This window comes from Schistocerca americana, chromosome 7 (assembly GCF_021461395.2).
Source record: "Schistocerca americana isolate TAMUIC-IGC-003095 chromosome 7, iqSchAmer2.1, whole genome shotgun sequence".
Taxonomy (NCBI): Eukaryota; Metazoa; Arthropoda; class Insecta; order Orthoptera; family Acrididae; genus Schistocerca; species Schistocerca americana.
This window is the reverse complement of record NC_060125.1, coordinates 296,323,470-296,343,327: the sequence shown is the minus strand read 5'-3', so window position 1 is coordinate 296,343,327 and position 19,858 is coordinate 296,323,470.

Sequence of the window (19,858 nt, the reverse complement as noted above, 5' to 3'; positions counted from 1 at the left end):
CTACCAAGGAAAGAAAGTGTGGGTTATCCCGCATTGGTCTGAGCTTCAACATTTTTTCGAGTGGGAGTCTGTACAGTATTGGTAAGATTTGGTTTACACTTCCAAAATTCAAAGCTTAGCTAGTAGATAAACAATTTTTTTCTGAGGAAAGAGGTAAAGGCTTGTTTCGCAGAATCCCATTTGGAGCTTGGCTAACGACCTTGCGAACGGGCAGACAGTTTTCGGCAACTCCTTCTAGATCGCTGAGGAGCATCATTATTAGGTATACTTTTAGTGGTGAATCCTCGGCCGGCTTTTGGACATACTCTTCTCCAAAACTCTTCACATGACTCTTCTGCGGACACTTTTGCCGAGGCACGTTGACTGCCAATGGCTATAACTCCGGCCTATGCAGCTACTTAGGTTGTAACCTAGCTTCATGTAACACAGCACCATCGTAGGTCCACGCTGCCAATGTGACTGCGGGTTGATACTGTTGAGTCAGTGTTACATCTGTATCTACATCTACATTGTTGCGAACTCGAGAAACTGTTCGTGCCATCACATAGCATGATAATTACCAATGAGATCGCTCCACGGTCGGAACCAAGTTAAGTAACATTAATAATTAAATGAAATCAAACACAAAAGTTATGATTGATGTGTTATTCCTTTCGAAACATCGAAATTAAACGCATAACCAGTTTGTAGTTGTCATACACTTCTTCATTACAAACACATGCTCTTAATGAAATTAACTGTAACAACGATTATAATAAAAGGCACCTACCCTACCGAACCACCAGCAGGGGTCAGGTTAAAACATTAATGCATTTAAGTCCGATAGACACAGATCTTTCAAAATTTACTCAACCAATTTCCACTAATTAAAAGAATGTTTATAAAACCACCATTAATCAAATTTAACTGACATAAATGAATCACACAAACCTTTTAAACATCGCCGCGCGGGATTAGCCGAGCGGTCTGAGGCGCTGCAGTCATGGACTGTGCGGCTGGTCCCGGCAGAGGTTCGAGTCCTCCGTCGAGCATGGGTGTCTGCGTTTGTCCCTAGGATAATTTAGGTTAAGTAGTGCGTAAGTTTAGGGACTGATGACCTTAGCAGTTAAGTCCCATAAGATTTCACACACACATTTTAAACATGCTTCATGACTCACATAGAAACTGGCTTTCACGTGACTCGTATCAGATTCTAAAATTACTTCCAACAACTACATCTTCCCTGGACTGATCTTAAGCAATTCTGACAAATTAAAAGTATTATCAGATTGATACACTCAACTAGGCTTCTCTTTAGTATTACTTACAGGTTCGAGGTTCGCATACATTTCATCCCCAGAATATAATAGTGGCATATTAAATAGTCTTCAGTTTTACGTTGAAAATTAGTGATGGACGGGAGCAGACCGAAAGGTTCTAACAGATACAGGAGATTCACGGACCAGAAGGTGAAGTAGAACTATACTCAACTTTGAGCTACAATTAAGCTTGCGGAAAACCACAACGCTCCACCGGAAAGATGGAATTGCAGGACACTGACAACGTAACCACAGACACCGATCCAGGTCCTTAAATATCCCTCTTCCACCGTGATACCCCGATCGGAGTTAGCTCGCGTCGACCACTGCCAATCATCTGAAACATAAACACATCACCGGTAGACAACATTATGGCGAATCAGATACACAAAACATATCTGGCCAACTGGTTATAAATAAACCTTTAAATATACACGGCACAAAATTAACCCAAGCAGAACTAACCTACGTGACTACTTGCCCAGTAACGGCTCTTAAAATTCGATTAGACAATTCTCTAGAAGAAACAAATAAAAAAAATAACATAGAAAAAGGAAATAGGGAAAATTATTTCGGCCCGCTCTCGAACGCCAGGCACAGACTTACGCACCACTTGGTATGACCTCTAGCTACGCATTAAGCACGGCTTCATGTCTATTTGTTGTGCGTAGCTAGCACTCCCTTAAACGCCGTCAGCATATCAGGCGGCCAGACCAAATACAGTGACAAGTAACTGAAACAATCAAGAAAGTTTTCAGTGGACTCGGGTATTCAGGTAACATGAACAGAACCCACCAAGGAACAACTGGACGACTCCAGATCATTCACTTTGAGTAACATGTAAGAGATGCGAAGGAAACCTGTCAAAATCTCAAGGAAATCCCAGTCACCGTCGGCAACGGATCTGCATTCACACGGCTAAACACGCCGCGGCAGGTGCCCACGCTCCTCCGTCGTACCGACTCGGCCACTCGCCACGCTGCATACATCCACAGCGCCACACGCCACTGTCGGTCACACAGCTGATACCCGAACTCCAGCCCCGCTATTAAATAACGACCCGTCAAAGATGCGAACAAGACAAGCAGGCATCGAAAATCGACTCACAACGATCGAGGTGACAATCGATGGAAACTGGCGCCAGCAGCGCACCAGCTGAATTATATTAAGGGGTAAAAAGGGGTATGAAAGGAACAGATTGCTTAGATGATTAAATATGAAAGAAATGTATTTACTTTAGTACCATTTACAAAATCCGACACTAAATTACAGATCTCAGGGCCGATTTGGTTGGGAATGGACACGAGTCATTTATTAAGGGGAATCATGTCTCAATTGTTCGTGATCATTCGTCGTGTAGTGCTGTCGGCTGCAGGCGCTCCGTCGGTACGGCGCGTCGTCTCGGAGACGTGCAGCGCAATCGGCTGCTCTCATGGTGATCGCGGCTTCGGTGTGAGGCCCAGGATCGATCCCCGTTGTCTGCCCGTTGTGGGGTGCGTGGCCAAAGCAGCGATATCACGTTGTCGGAAGGCGGATGTTGGCGGCAAATAGAAGAGCCCCCATGTCCTCTTGCTTCCGCGCTATCTCACCGACTGCCTCCTTCAATCCTCATCCATCTCTCAGCTCAACTACTTTTCGAAATTTACTTCCTTTCGGCGTTATCATTGGCGGACAAAATTTTCTATGCCAGCCAATGACTGATCGCCTTTTCATGACAATGGCTTCCAGTGTAGCGCGAGCTGGTGTGCGTGGCTCGGGATTTGGCTTCTTTCTCACGATTTCACATTCTTATGACGTTTTCCTGCATTCCGAAGTTGTTGCGAACGCAGCCATACAACACTTCCCTGTAGCCGCTATCCCTGCGTGAGGCCTGCACAGAATCATGTATGTGCTTCGTCTCAGACCGTGATTTATAAGGAACGTCCTTACTGTCCAGAAAACATATTTTTAAGGAGGCTGATTTCTTTCACACGCGTGCCTGTGCGAATTCTTAGCACTTTGTGTACGCTCCTCCCAGTGACTGTTGGGTGTTGGAATTGTCGACACAGTCTTACTTCCTAAGACAGGTAAACCGAGTGTTGCCTGGTGAGAACTCACATGATTTCTGGAGCGCATGCTTGACGTTCCATCCTAATGGCTGCAGGGTTCCATCAGCTCTCGGCACGCTTCTCATTGTTCACCAGGCTCTTCGCAATGCGTTCATTCTTAAACGAGGCGACGGCGTCTGTCCACCTACACCCTGTGGGGTTGCAGAATGGTTCCTAAGTTAGCTTCTTGAACGGTTGGCGCGTGCAATCTGGCCGGCTTTCTCCAGGGGCGCTGGCGGTGTGAGTCAGCGAAGGAGGCCCCAGCAGGAGGTATCAGACAGCTCCTTGTCATGACTATTCAGTTTGGTACACACGGCGCTCGGGGACCACAGCACAGCTACGACACTTGAGGATGGGCTTATAACAGTCCGAAACCGGTGCTACTACCTGTCGCACAGGGTATGGAACCTCTTGCAAGTGGAGCAACTTTGCTATCATTTTCTTTTCGCCATCTGACGGCCTATGCCTTCTCACAAGGACTCAGTCCCCGATCTCTTAAGTCTTCGTCCTTTTTCCCTGCTACCTTTCCATTGTTTTCGTCGCCTTCTCCACCACGAGCTCTCGGCCCCACTTGACTCATTGCTGGCGTGTCCCTGCCTCTCCTCCAGTCGGAAGTTTGACAGTCCTGTCAGGCATGGACCCCTCCAGTTTCTTGAACTGTAGCCTGTATCCCGTAGTGCAATGCACTCTATCTTCGGTAGGTACTGGGCCCATACACTGTATCTACCAGAAATCGATATCCTAAAGAATTCTCAGATGGCGCATGTATTGTTCTGTGAGATTGGTTTGAATATTTCTAATTGAGGAGAATGTCACTTTGATCCCTTCCTTTTTTAAGTGTGAAAATATTAGCATGGTGTGAGAGGACTCTCTTGTACCTACCACATGTATGCACACAATCTTCTGTCAACATGTTTACACAGCTTTTTGTTGTGGTGCGGTTTGCGGCGTAAAGGCTGACGCGCTTAGTAAATGCGTCCACAACAACGAAAATAAACTATCTCCCGAACTGTTTTATCGGCAGAGGATGTAATGATCAACACAAACAAGGTAATTTGGTGCGTCTGGTGTGATGGCATGCATTTTACCTAGCACAATCGCCTTATGATGTTTTACTTGCTGGCACATGTCGCATATCCTAACTATCTCTGCATCCTTCCGTCAGACTGCGGCATGTTCCCACTCCTTGACGATTGTCGCAAACAACCTCGTCGCTTCGTAGTGGCTGATAATAGCGCTCGATTAAATCTTCCAAAGCGCGTCAGGTAGCCAAATTTTCCACCTTTGTTCTTTCACATGCCAACGAAAACTTACCCATCGCTCGACCGTGCACATTAGAGCAGTATTCCTCATTCATACATCGTCTCCGCCAACGCCGTGCATCAGAAAAGTCCTTTACGCTCTGGATTTCTCGCAGTTGGTCATGTGCTGCGGCTAACTCCCTCCTATATTGTCGGATACATGCCCGGTCCCATTGTTGTAAAATTGCCGTTGCAGTTTGCCTTGAAAATTGCGGGGTGTTCTCCCGCCGAAATATCGGCGGTCGCTGAAAGTGTTGCCTAACTGAATTCCCGGAAGTTATTTGAAAGTTGTATAACCCAGGAGAAACTCAGGTCTCATCTTCGTCGCCGTCCTCCTGCGGAGGAGCTCGCCTTAACCACCGGCAATAAGCGATTTCCAGTGCGAATTCCTGAATCTCCAGGCCCAAAGCATCACACTGTTACCCGCGTACCTGACGGTTCTTAGGAATGTTAAGAGCGTGGTAGTCTGTACATAAACGAGTTTTCCGGTCGATCATGTAACTCTTAAACTGTTTTGTTACATAGACAATGGGTATTGCAAGTTCGGTAGTGACTATACCTCTGCTCCCAGTAGTTTCCTGCTGCATGCACGTTGCCGGCCAGAGCGGCCGAGCGGTTCTAGGCGCTACAGTCTGGAACCGCGCGACCGCTACGGTCGCAGGTTCGAATCCTGCCTCGGACATGGGTTTGTGTGATGTCCTTAGGTTAGTTAGGTTTTTCTAAGTTCTAGGGGATAGATGACCTCAGAAATTAAGTCCCATAGTGCTCAGAGCCATTTGAACCATTTTTTTTTCCTTTGCATGCACATTCCCATCGTTGACTTCCTTTTGTGGACAACCCCACCTTGTGCACCTGCGTCTCTGAAAAGTTGGAAAGGTACCGAGAAGTCAGGACAGGTCAAACAAATACTGTTATGGAATGTAAACTAAACCTTCCCGAATGCATTTTCGTCCTCGTTACTCCAGGACCATTTCTTGCTCTTCTGAAAAGTGCATATAAAGGACTCAATATCTGTGCCAAGTTGACAATGTGCCCCTGTAAAACGAAATCAACCCCAAGAACTTTCTCAATCCTCGTACGCGAGATTTTCGTGACTTCCATCAATTTGCACTGTTCCGGAGAGATACTTTTCAGCGAGATCTCGAACGCGAGAAATACCACTCTGTTTGTGCACAGGTTCGCTTGGCACATCTGAGTGTCACGCCATATCTCCCGAGTGCCGACAGCGGCTGATTATGTGGTACGTGTGTTCTGCAAATGTTGCAGACACGTCAGTTGGTGTTCGATGTAGGCAACAGAAAATTCCCTCATCTCTAGTATGATTATACCATTCAGTGACCGCACAAATGCTGAACTTGAGTTTTTAACCCTCGAATGGCACTCCGTTGTACATGTACTATTCCCCTTCGAATAAGAAGGCAGTGTACTTTCGGAAGGATGGATCGAGCTCAACTTGATTGAAACCGGCTGTCAGAGGTTGACAGCCAAATTTTTCAGGAGAATTGGCGCAGTGTGTCGATAGGTTCTGGCATTGTTTCGTCTGTCTCAACGTGAATATTTAACACCCTCACATCGAGGCAACAACGAACAGATCCATCTTCCTTAGGCGCATTCTTGAGCGGATTCACATATTTCACGCGGACCGCGATATGACCCCAGCTGCCTTCATCTCCCGTATCGTTTCTCTGGTAGGTTTTCGGTGCTTCCAGGTCACTGAGTACGCTTTCCTTGTCACACTTTATTCTAAACTTGTGGACCGCTTACCGAAATCTTCCCGGTAGGAATGAGAATGTATCCTTGAATTCCATGATTGTTTTCTCAGCCTCCTGTCTCGCTCCAGGTTCAACCGTGGGTTTTCTTTGTTACTCTTAAAAGTGTTCATTCTTAAGCCAGGCGAGGGTGTCCACCCGCCTATCTCCTGAGGGGTTGCAGAATGGCTCAAGAGTCCGCTTCTCAGACCCTCGCCGCATGGGTCTGGCCGGCTTCTTCCTGGGCTGCTGAAAGTATGAGTCAGAGAAGGAAACCCTGGGCAGAGGTATCACAACATCTACAAGCATACTCCGCAAGCTCACGTACGGGGCATGGCGGAAGGTACCCTGTACCACTACTAGTCATTTCCTCTGCTATTCCACTCGCAAATAGAGCGAGGGAAGAGCCACTGTCTAAAAGCTCCCGTACAAGCCCGGATTTCTAGGATCTTAAGTATATGGTAATAACGCAAAATGTACGCTGGTGACATTATAATCATTCTGCAGCCAGCCTCAAATGCTCTCTAAATTTGAGCTATAATGCCATTCAGGGATTCCTCTTTAAGTTCCTGAAGGTTCTCTGTAATACTTCCAGACTGATCGAACCTACTGCTAACAAATCTAGCAGCCCACCTCTGAACTGCTTCGATGTCTTCCTTTAATCCTACCTGGTGGGCATCCCAAACACTCGAAAACTCTCCCAGAATTGGTCGCACTAGTGTTCTATGCGCTGTCTCCTTTATGATGAGTTACACTTTCCCAAAATTCTCCCAATAAAACGAAGTCGAGCATCCACCTGCCTCACTACCAAACTCACGTGCTCATTTCATTTCATATCACACTGCGTTACGCCAAGATATTTAATAGTACTGAGTGGTCAAGCTGCATCCTACTTATCCGAGCTAACCTATGTTTTTCAACCTTTAGAGTAAGCTTCCATTCATCACACAAACTATGAATTTTGTTTATCTTGTGTATTCCTCAGTTACTTAACGACGACAACTCCCCATACACCACAGCGTCATCAGCAAACAGTCGCAAATTGCTGCTCACCCTGTCCGTAGGGTCATTTATTTATGTATATAGAGAATAACAGCGGTTAAAAGCGGTCCTATCACAGTTCCCTTGGGAACTCCTGAGGATGACGTTGTCTCTGATGAACAATCACCATCGAGGACAACGTACTGGGGTCTGTTATTTAAAAATCTTCCAACCACTCATACTGAAGAGCCAAAGAAACAGGTACACTGGCCTAATATCGTTTAGGGTACCCGTGAACATGCAGAAGTACCACAACACGGCAAGGACTCGGCTGATGTCTGAAGTAGCGCTGGAGGGAATTGACACCATGAATCCTGCAGGTCTGCCCCTAAATCCGTAAGAGCACGAGGGGGTGGAGATCTCTATTGAACAGCACGTTGCAAGGCATCACGGATATGCTCAATAAAGTTCATGTCTGGGGAGCTTGGTGGCCAGCAAAAGTATACAAACTCAGAAAAGTATTCCTGGAGCCACTCTGAAGCAATCCTGCACGTGTGGGGTGTCGCATTGTCCTGCTGGAATTGCCCAAGTCCGTCGGAATGCAGAATGGACATGAATGGATCCGGCGATCAGACAGGATGCTTACGTTCGTGTCCCCCGTCATACTCGTGCCTAGAAGTATCAAGGTCCCATATCACTCCAACTGCGCACGCCCCACACCATTACAGCGCCTCCACCAGCTTAAAAAATCTCCTGCTGACATGCAGGGTCCATGCATTCATGAGTTTGTCTCTCTTCCCTTATACGTCCATCCGCTCGATACAATTTGAAACGAAACTCGTCTGACTAGCCAACATGTTTCCAGTCATCAACAGTCCAGGCGAGAAGTAAAGCTTTGTGTTGGGCAGTCGTCAAGGATACAGGAAAGCCCATATAGATGATGTTTCGTCGAATGGTTAGCACGCTGACACTTTTTGATGACCCAGCATTGAAATCTGCATCAATTCACGGACGGGTTGCACTATGTCACGTTGAACCATTCTCTTCAGTCGTCGTTAGTCCAGTTCTTACATGATCTTTTTCCGGCAGCAACGATGTCGGAGATTTAATGTTTTACCGGATCCCTGTTATTCACGGTACACTGGTGAAATTGTCGTACGGGAAAATTCCCACGTCATCGCTACCTCAGGGGTACTGGGTCCCATCGCTCGGGCGCCGACTATAACACCACGTTCAAACTTAAATCTTCGAGAATGAGAATTTTGGCTCTGCAGCGAAGTGTGCGCTTATATGAAACTTCCTGGCAAATTAAAATTGAGTGCCGGACCGAGACTCGAAGTCGGGACCTTTGCCTTTCGCGGGCAAGTGCTCTACCAACTGAGCTATCCAAGAAAGACTCACGCCCGCAGGAAAGTTTCTGTGAAGTTTGGAAGATAGGAGAAGAGGTACTGGTAGAAGTAAAGCTGCCATTGTAGCAGCAGTATCCGATCTAACAACTGCGCCAGACGCATGCTGTCTTATATAGGCGTTGCCTGTTTACATATCCCAGTTTCTTTGGCGCTTCAGTGTACCTGGGACCCGAACCCGTATGCTCGAAACATTTTCAACAATCTGCAGTGAGCACCGTGTCAAATACTTTCCGGAAATCTAGGAAACTGGAATCTGCCTGTTGCCTTCCATCCTAGGTTTGTAGGATATTATGTGAGAAAAGTCAAACTGAGTTTTGCATGAGCCATGCTATATAAGTCTGAGTTGATTCATGTACAAAGGCTTTTCTGTCTCAAGGAAATGTATTACATTCCAAATCAGAACGTGTTCAAGAATTCTGCAGCAAGCCGATGTTAACAATATTTGTCTGGAATTATGCTGGTCGGTTCTTCCACCTTTCTTACATTTGGGAGTCATCTATGTTTTCTTTTCCATTCGCTTGGGGCTTTACGCTTGGCATTGTTATAAAATTGAGGGGATCATGTTTTGAATTACATTGTGCTTAATGGTTCATTCATGACTCAGTGGCAGGGTTTCTCTTTACCTACAATGAACGATGCAATCATCTTGTCTGATTCAAAATCATGTCTGTAATTCTTTCTGGTGAAACTCGTTCTCATTCCCCCAGACTTGCTGCACTGTGTTGTGCTTATTTAATGAAAATTGAACGGATTCTGTAATCCAGTTTCCTCTTATCGTAAATAATGTTTTTTTTTCTTTTTGTCTCATTTTTTATAACAATAAATGTTGGTTAAAATGAAACCACCTTTGAATTTGGTAGTTAGATGCACCCCTTAAATCCATTCACTATCATTAATTTGTAAAGGATGACACCCACGCCACATTTGTCAGAGCCATTAATCTGCCACATCACGTCTGAATCAGTGGGAGGTGTTGCCCAAATAGAGATGGTTCACTTGATATGGATCCCAGGCACAGCTTCCATCTGGCCATAGCCCAGTGGCGCACTGAATTCCCACGCTGTAATACCGCCGGAAGATTTAGAAGGTTAAATCTGGAGAACATTAAGTTAATGTAAAATTTAATCGATAATGATATAATATCTTTTACCCCTCACTTATGAGGGAAATGTAGGTTTCACGTGATTTTTGTGTAAGGAGTTTGGCTCAGTATCAGTAGAGTGGAGTGATATAACAGAAGTAATGTAATAGAGTGAATCGGTAACCCCCCCGCCTTCCCTCCCTCCCCATTCCTTAAAGCAGGTATGGGCAAGAATTCAGAATGTGAGCAGTGTTCTTGCTCGTGTGCCATAGGTCTCTCACCTCAATGCAAACTGTCAAATGGTTCAAATGGCTCTGAGCACTATGGGACTTAACTTCTGAGGTCATCAGTCCCCTAGACTTAGAACTACTTAAACCTAACTAACGTAAGGACAACACACACATCCATGCCCGAGGCAGGATTCGAACCTGCGACCGTAGCGGTCGCGCGGCTCCAGACTGTAGCGCCTAGAACCACTCAGCCACCCCACCGGCTCAAACATGTCGCAGCATGAGGAGGTGGATGAGTGAAACTGCGAAAGGGCTGTAATTAGGTGGCAATGGAATTGCATTGCATATGACGTGATTGCATATTTCATATTCCTCAACAACATAGGTCTCGTAACAACAAATTTTCGGTATTATTTAATTATTTTAGTTCGCTAAAGACATAATATAATTTTTATTCGGTATGCGTTCAGACGCAGACAGTTTCACAGATTTTAGAACACAGGTTGCCTAGTAATCATGATTTATTTAGTTACATAGTCGAAAAATCTATTTGCACACATATGTTGGTCGAAATATTTCATTACTTTTACAGCCTCATTATGAAAACCTGGAAAACCTTCGCAAGAAAAACAACATAAATCTCATGGACAGTTTTATTGTAAAAGAACTTGTGTTTTTAACAGGAATTACAATGCGGGTCAGTCAGTTACAGCTGCACATGTACAGAGGCACTTTCAAGTGAAACGGCAAATGGACTCAACAACAGATCTAAAGCAGAGGTAAGACTGGTAAAGTCCTCAAAACTGAGACACTATTCTTGTAATTCTTTCAAGGCCAAAATAAAGTCTCTAAATCTTGCGTTTTCCTTAGCGCCAATGTGCTTAGAGAAATGGATGGTGTTCTTTGTAAGAATGTGTTCCTTCCACAATGTGTTTTTTTTAAAATACAGCTCCATCAAATCAGAAGTTAGTTAGATTAAAACTGTGTGCCGGACCGAGACTCGAACTGCCAGGAAGTTTCATATCAGCGCACACTCCGCTGCAGAGTGAAAATCTCATTCTGGAAACGTCCCCCAGGCTGTGGCAAAACCATGTCTCCGCAATATCCTTTCTTTCAGGAGTGCTAGTTCTGCAAGGTTCGCAGGAGAGCTTCTGTAAAGTTTGGAAGGTAGGAGACGAGGTACTGGCGGAATTAAAGCTGTGAGGACGGGGCATGAGTCGTGCTTGGGTAGCTCAGTTGGTAGAGCACTTGCCCGCGAAAGGCAAAGATCCAGTCCACTTTCAGCCGTGATACCGTGCGGACGGGCTCGGCGCGCCGGGCAGTGCTCCGCAGGTGTTGTTGTTTACCCGCTAGCGCGCGGTCGCGTCGTTGTATTGCCTTCTAGTACCTGTACCGACCCGCCATGGCGTTCTCATATCTAAAAGCTACAATCAAACGAACGTTCAACGCATCGTACACGAGACCGAAGGCCCATGAAATTGAACGGTTTCTTCGAGACATCATGCACATAGAACCGCAAGAACTGATAGGCATTCATTTGTCTGTTGTATCCAGCACAGTGTACCTCAAACCGACTGACGAAGCGGTCTGCGACAGACTATTCCAACGATCCGCAAACGGCTTTCGCTTCTGTCACGCAGACGGTAATGTGAGCGTGGTAGGAGTTGACCATGCTGGTCTGCGGGTGCGTGCCGTGCGCACATTGAACTACCTTTCGAAGTTCCTGCCAACCTTGTCGTTGATGCGCTGCGGCCATACGGCACAGTTCTGAGCCACACAGAGGAGAAATGGACCACATTCGAAACGTACCCTGTCCTTAACGGGGTACGACAAGTGCACATAGAACTTAAGAAGCACGGTCCATCATATATTTCCGTTGGTGGCTGCCACGCAATTGTTATATATGATGGACAACCGAGGACCTGCTCGGGCTGCGGCCAAGAGGGCCATGTTAGAACTGAGTGTCTGCAGCGACGCCTCGCTAAGGTGCCCCGTAATGAACTTCCCCAACGATCCACTATGACCTCACTCCCGCTAACGTATGTGGAGGTGGCACAGCATAATGTGATGGATGATCAAAACCTGCTACCTCCTCAAGCCGTTGCCAGCTCCGTTGGAGAGTCAGCGCCGTCGACTACGCCGCAGCCAAACGGTGCAGAGGCTCCTACAGCCTCTGCCCATCGCAGCGTCCTGGGCACCCAGCCGCCGTCACTGTCGGGATCGGACACAGGGATTCCTCGTGACCGAGACTGTGTCGAGCCCCGCCCTCCAGTGGATGTCGAATCTCGGACCCGAAAGCAAAAATCACCCAAGCGACACAAGAAAAGGTGATTATTAGTTGACGAACGGGACAGGGATATGAAGCCGGCGGAAGACATCGACTTCGTTGACTCGTCCACAGTTGCAACGGACTCCAGTGGCATCATTCAGCAGAAGGCGCCTGCACACTCTCCTACATCGGGTGGCCCAGAAAACGAGGCGCATTGCGTCGACTCCCAAATTGTGGGCTCCCGTGAAAGCGACCAGCCACCATTGCCATCACAATCTTCTCTTGGTGATTGGGCAGACGATATGGATGCCGATGGTGCACAGCAAACGTCGATATCTCCACCAGAGCCCATGGCTGACATTGAACCCGGAGGGCTCTGCCAGTCAGGGAATCATACGGCACAGCAATGCACAGCATGCAACTGGATGGCTGTGTGGTGTGTGAGATCACTGTGGGCTTGCGCCAGCACACTGCCTCCGCCACTTGATATGTCTCAGTCATACCGTGTGGGAACAGTCAATGTAAATGGTGTCCACTCCACTGTCAAGACCCGCATGTTACACGACATGATCAGAGCGGCACACTTGGACATTACCCTTCTCCGGGAGGTCCGTGCCGAGCTGCGTTTAGACCTATATGGCTACACCACCTACAGCCAACCCTCAGGTGATGGCGCAGGAGGAACGGCCATCCTCCTCCGAGACGGACGTGACGTACTTGCCAAACGGGCGAGGCATCGCTCTCACACTTGGCGCAGTCCGCCTCATTAGCGTCTACGCTCCCTCCGGTAATTCAGACCGTGGTGACAGGCATGTCTTCTATTCGGAGGAGGTAGCCCCACTTTTGCAAGGAAATATGGACCATTACATAGTGGGCGGCGATTTTAACAGTGTTCTGCGGCCCGGGGACCAGATACCGCATTACGTCCCATGTCCGGCTCTACAAGCATTGATACGTGACCTCGCGCTCCACGACACATGGCTCTTACATCATAGGACTCAGAGTGGACATACGCACTTTACCAGCCATTCTGACAGTCGTCTGAACCGGATATACGTCTCGCGTGCCCTCCGCACAGCAACCCGTGATGCAGAACTCTGGCCGACGGCCTTCACGGATCATCTCGCGTACATCTGCACTATCGCCTTACCCCCGACAACTCACAAGACGCAGCAGGGGCCCGTGGACGCTGAACGTCTCCCTCCTTCGCGAGGAAGCGTGTCGGCGAGCAGTTACTGACACGTGGAGTCGATGTATCAGGCGCCTGCCCATGTATGTTTCCACGTTGCTGTGGTGGCTGGGATGTGTCAAACCCTGATGGCCTACGGGCGTGACAGATCGAACTGGCAAAGGGCAACATCGGAATTTTACTATACAGCGTTACGTGAGCTGGCGACGCAACTGCGGTCTCCCGAACATCAGATGTCCGTACAACGCATCAAAGCTCGTCTACTTCGCATCAGGGCGGAGCAGCTACAAGGTATCCGCATCCGTGCGCGAGTGCAAGACTGTATCCCCTACGAAACGGCGTCAGTGTATCACATTGTGCGCGAGAGGCGTCACCGCAAACGTCAGCTCATTGCGGCGGTAAACACGGAGGAGGGCGGCCGCGCAGTGACACAAACGGACATAGCGCACACGTTCGCCGGACACTATGGGACCTTGTACATGGAAGATCTTCGAAACGTAAGTGATTATGACGAGCTGTTGCACGATTTTCCCGCCCCTTGGAACGTGGTACCTGATGATAGTCTGCTGTTGCCCATTACATCCGACGAGCTGACATCGGCCTTGACACGTGGAGGACCGAGCAAGTCGCCTGGACCGGACGGTTTACCCCTGGAATTCTACCGCACATTTTACGACCTTACGGGCGACAAGTGGCTCCAAATGTTCCGAGTCCCGATCAGTCCTGATTTCACTGTCCCCACAGAATTTACAGACAGCATCTTCATCCCAGGACCGAATGTTGGTTGTAGGTGGCAGGACTTTCGCCCACTCACACTCCTCAACAACAACTACAAGATCATCGCCCGCATCCTCCGCGCGCGTCTCCACACCGCTATCGGGAAAGCCATCCACACCGATCAGACATGTTTAGGTGCTGTCAGCAACATTCATACGGCGTTAGGAGCATACCGCGACGTAATTGCTTTGACGGCGGCCTGCAAAATACGAGGCGCCCTTGTCGCCGTAGATTTTGACCACGCATTCGACCGCGTCGACCACGGTTTTTTACGCGCAGTTTTGCAGCACATGGGCCTCTCGCCAGAGTCTGCACAGGTGGTCCTTCGACTGGTCCACGGAGCGCGCTCCCGCATGATGGTCAACGGTTATCAGTCATTGTTGTTGGACGGTCAGTGCGACAAGGGTGCCCCCTGTCAGGTATATTATTTGCGGCAGCGCTTGAACCAGCTTTACATGGTCTATGGCAGCGATTAACTGGTATTTCCATGAGGGGCGTGACCTTTAGTTGTGGTGCATTCGCCGATGACGTGGTGTTCCTGGCCAGATCAGAGGATGAAATGTATATGGCGTACAGTGGCTACGCCAGTACGGGGCGGTCGCTGGGAGCGTCATCAACGTGAAGAAGACAAAATACATGGATGTCGGAGGGGGGCTTTCCCACGCAACGGCGGTGCCCTTTCACAAGGTGCCCGTACTCTTGTGTTTAGGAGTGCAATTCTATAGCAATGTCCGCCGCACGGCGGCGGCTACGTACCGCAGGCTCCTACACCGGACACGTGCTCTGCTGCAGGACAACAAATTGCGTCGCATCGATATGCTCCTCAGAACACGTTATGTCAACACCTATCTTGTCTCAAAACTGAACTATTTTGCGCTTGTCCTTCCCTTGACGGCTACGATGGCTGACAAATTTCAAGCAGCATATGGACATTTCGTAATCACCGGTCTTGTTTTTAAAGTCCGATACGCCACCCTGACACTGCCGCAGCGGGCAGGCGGTATCGGTTTAATTCATGTATATAACCGTGCGCGATCGCGTTATCTCAACACTATGCGTCGCAAGTGGACCTCTGCCCACGCCACTCTGACGGGCACCCTGATAGCGGAAGTGGCACCACACTCTCTGCATCCCCCGGTTTCTGTAGGACACATTTCACCGGCACTCACCCACATCAGAGAGTTCTTGATTGACTTCAGCTACTTACGGTCAGAACTTCCGACGACACGGGAGCCCAGCACGAAAGACTATTATCGCCTCTATCAACAGCAGCAACCTGTAAATACGGTCGCCCACAGACATCCTGAAGTTGCCTGGTACACGGTGTGGCGAGCGGTACACATGCCTTTTCTACCTACGACGGTGCGTTCATTGTGGTACGTGGTTGTGAATGGGAAGTTCGCTGCTCGTCAGAGGCTACATTCCATACATATGACGGACGACCCCTGGTGTCCGACATGCTCAGTCGTTGACTCGGATGCACACCGTCTGACTTGCGCCGCGACCAGCGAGTGCTGGCTACTGACGCAGCGCATGCTGGCATTACTCTTGCGGCGATTGCCGGAGTCTATCTCCCCTGATGATATATTGCGCCCCGACGGCGTATACTTTCCGTCAACCAGGACGAACGCCGTTAGCTGGCTAAAAGGCATGGCCCTTTACTACATATTTTGCGGTGCTCCCAAAGGCACACTCCACTTTTGGTCCATACTGATGACACATGCAGCTTACAGCGAGGTACAGAACTCGTTTCGCAAACTATTTAGGTTCATTATTTGCGGATCCTCCTGCTCACTGGGGAGTTCGGGTATGAGACGCTGAAAATGAAGAAGAATCCTGGAGCATATTGATCCTCTACGGACGGAATAGGGGGAACCCCTCCCAACAGACGAGAAGACGACTCGGAAGCTCGGCTACGGCAGTTGTAGGGTCTTTTTTTTTTTTTTGTAATGAAACAAAAATAAATCTATAAATACAATACGAAATGAAATTTTTTTAAATTAAAAATGTTATAAAAATTAAAGAAATAAATAAACAAAACAACATAGACAAACCCGCTCCATCCTCTTCCTGATCCTTCGATCCTCGAACACGTTGCTTGGGCGTGGCGGCGGGAAGTTGGTAGAGCACTTGCCCGCGAAAGGGAAAGGTCCCGAGTTCGAGTCTCGGTCCGTCACACAGTTTTAATCTGCCAGGAAGTTTCATATCAGCGCTCACTCCGCTGCAGGGTGAAAATCTCATTCTGCAGAAGTTAGTTGTTTCTCACCTTGCAATATCTTAAGGTTGACAGTCCAGTACACCTAAAATGCGAGGTCTGCAATCTTTTCCGAAAGTTCTAAATTTCGTTCCTGCTTTTCTTTTTCCTTCACAAATTCCAGAGTAGTAGGTTTTAAATCGAAAAATCGTACCAGATGTGCCTCTTGACTTAACCAATGTACATTGCAGTAATACAGAAAGTCTCCATAATCTTCGTTCAGTTCCATTAGAAACTGTTGCAGCTGACAGTGGAATAATATATATGACTTTAGAAAATTTGCTGTTCGTACCACCGATTTCATCGAGTGCTCCATGGCTGCAAATTCAGCACAAGGTGCTTCTTGATGTACAGAACAAGGAATCCTGTCTGTCAATCGTAATTTTTTGCTCTGTTATCGTCAACTAAATCGTTAAATTCTTTCTGCCTGGTGTTATAACGTCATTCCATAGCAATTTGTGAACACGTCTATTATACAACTGTATATTTGTTATATGATATTGAGAATTCTTATCCTTCCATCATTCCCATTGAATTATATGGGCTTGTGACGATAGATCGTTAGACTACCTCTTTTTCTGCAAAAAAGCACTGGACCTGTGATCTTCTTTTGCCTTGAAGAAAGACCTGTCGAATTGAAAATGATATGTGGCGCTATACTGGGTTCTTCCGAGAAGGACCGAGCAAAGCCAAGAAAGGCCGAGCATCCGACTGCGTGCAGTCTGCACATCGTGCTCGCTTTTCCCAAGCCTTCTTTAAAGTATCGAACACCTATATATAAGTAAAATGTATCTTCCGAGCCATGTGTCGTACAAAGACAACAGTAATGAAGGTCCGAGCAAAGCTGATGAAGGCCAAGCCTCTTCCTGCATGCAGTTCTCACATCATGCTCGTTATTGCCAAGCCTGCTTTAAAGAATCGAACACCTATATATGAAAACGTCGTATATTCCGAACTATATGTCGTACAATGATAACAGTTTTGCAGGTCCAACCAAAGTAGAGAAAGGCCGAGACTTGGGTCGCATGCACTAAGCAGTGGTGATCGCTTTTGCCAAACTTCCTTTAAAGAATCGAACACACACACACACACAAACACAGGGTGTCCCAAAATAATGTATACACTCTTTGAAACAGAACATATCTTGAATTACAGGAGACAGAAATACAATTTTTTTGGGTAATAATTTTGAAGGCGGTGGAAAACATATCAATGATTTCTTTTGTTTCAGGATTGTCAGCAAACATGACGTTATCGCTTGAACAACGGAAATAGGTGTTAAAGTGTTACTGGAAAACAGAGAATGTGAGTGCCGTACACCTACGTTGGAGAGTTGAATTTGGAACACCACAACCGACAAGAGTAACAATTACAAAAATTAGAGATATGAAGAAGGGACATAGCGGACGGAGAAGAAGTTTAACAGAAAAATGAGTGTTGATGCAGTAATCGATGCATACACACGATCCCCGAAGATATCTGTGAAACAGTGCTCTAGTGAGATTGGGATCTGCAGAAGCAGTGTTCATAGAATTTTGCTGTCTCCGAACTTTAAGCGTTGCATTCCAAGACTTCTCCAAACTCTTAACGAGGGTAATCCTGATAGGCGAAGCGAATTTTGTGAGTGCTTCATTAACAGATGTGGAAGAAGAGCAACGTTTAGAAGATCGAATTCTTTGGTCAGATGAAGCGATGTTCAAACTTGATGCAACAATTAACCGCCATAGTTGTGTGTACTGGGTCAGGGAGAATCCATACGTAACCCAGCAAAGGCATGTTAATCTACCAGGAGTAACAGTCTGGTGTAGTCTGTCTTCTAGAGGGTTAATCGGGCTGTACTTCTTTGACAACACTGTCACGGGCGAGTGTACTTGGAAATGTTAGAAATAATAACTCCTGGTCTTAGCGCTGTATTTGGAAATGAAGATTATTACTTTCAACTGGATGAGGCACCACCTCACTCTCATCTGTATGTGAGGGCATTTCTCAATCGTACATTCCCTGCCAGATGGATAGGACGAAGAGGGAGTGTGGAGTATCCCGCTCGATCTCCAAAAAACTCCTATAGACTTTATAGACTTTTTTCTGTGGAGTACTCTCAAGAACACAGTTTTCGCTGCGAGATCATACACACTGGATGATCTTAGAGAGCAAACTGAGCTACCCTGTTGGAAACAATAAAGTTGGCGTGTCGCTCAGTCGACGGTGTATTGCGATGGACGGACACCAATTTGAACATTTACCATCTTAAGTCGGACAGTGAGGCACCTAACACCACTAAAATTGTATTTCTAACCCCTTTCATTAAAGAGTTGTTCAGTTTAAACCCGTGTATACATTATTTTGGGACACTCTGTGTATATATAACGTCGTATCTTCCAAACTATGTGCCGTGGCGTCCAAAACTCTCCCCCCCCCCCCCCCCATTCCCCCCTGTGCCATGAAGACTTTTTTCTATCGGCTTTAAAGTCACTCACATTATAGTATGTCAAATATTAGTTGTAATAAACATGAGATTGAATTATGTCTGTTGAAGACTTACATTGATTGTTAGATTGCGAAGTTTAGCATCAACAAGGAGTGGCATGATGGCTACAAGTTGCGATGCTAAAGGTATGTCCAACTTGCAGTGCTTAATTTTTATTTTATTTTTGTAAAGTTATATTCACAACTTTAATCGTGAAAGATTATGAGTAGATTGATATCCTCGGACTCGACAATTTTTTTGAATTTCGTACACGCAAATATCTAGTACGGAGGAAGTGTTTTCCAATGTTGAATTTTTTACATCATCAATGTCCTTCATTTCTACTACCAGTAGACCGTTCAGGTGCTATACGTAACCTATCATTTCTTTCGTTCAAATGTCAGGCTCCTCAGTTGTGCTATTACGTCATCATTGCATGAATATTGCATGAATATTTCTGCTTATTCATCTCTGTTTTCCTACTTCGAAACTTACGATATCTTATTCTTTATAGCAATATGATCGGAGACTTCTCATCTAGTGCTTTACGCTCAGAGGATCATACCTCAAATTTTTATTCAAATAATCCTTAGCATCGGCATTCCATATGACTTTTCTTCGTAATCATCCATAAATTTAAGCGTGCTCCCTTTGGAGATAACAGACATGATTGTACATGGATCGCTTCACAGCATAACTTCATCGAAGTACGCAACGAAATACGTATGGGCCGTAGCTGCCTGTAGCCTGTTGAGAAGCGCAAACAT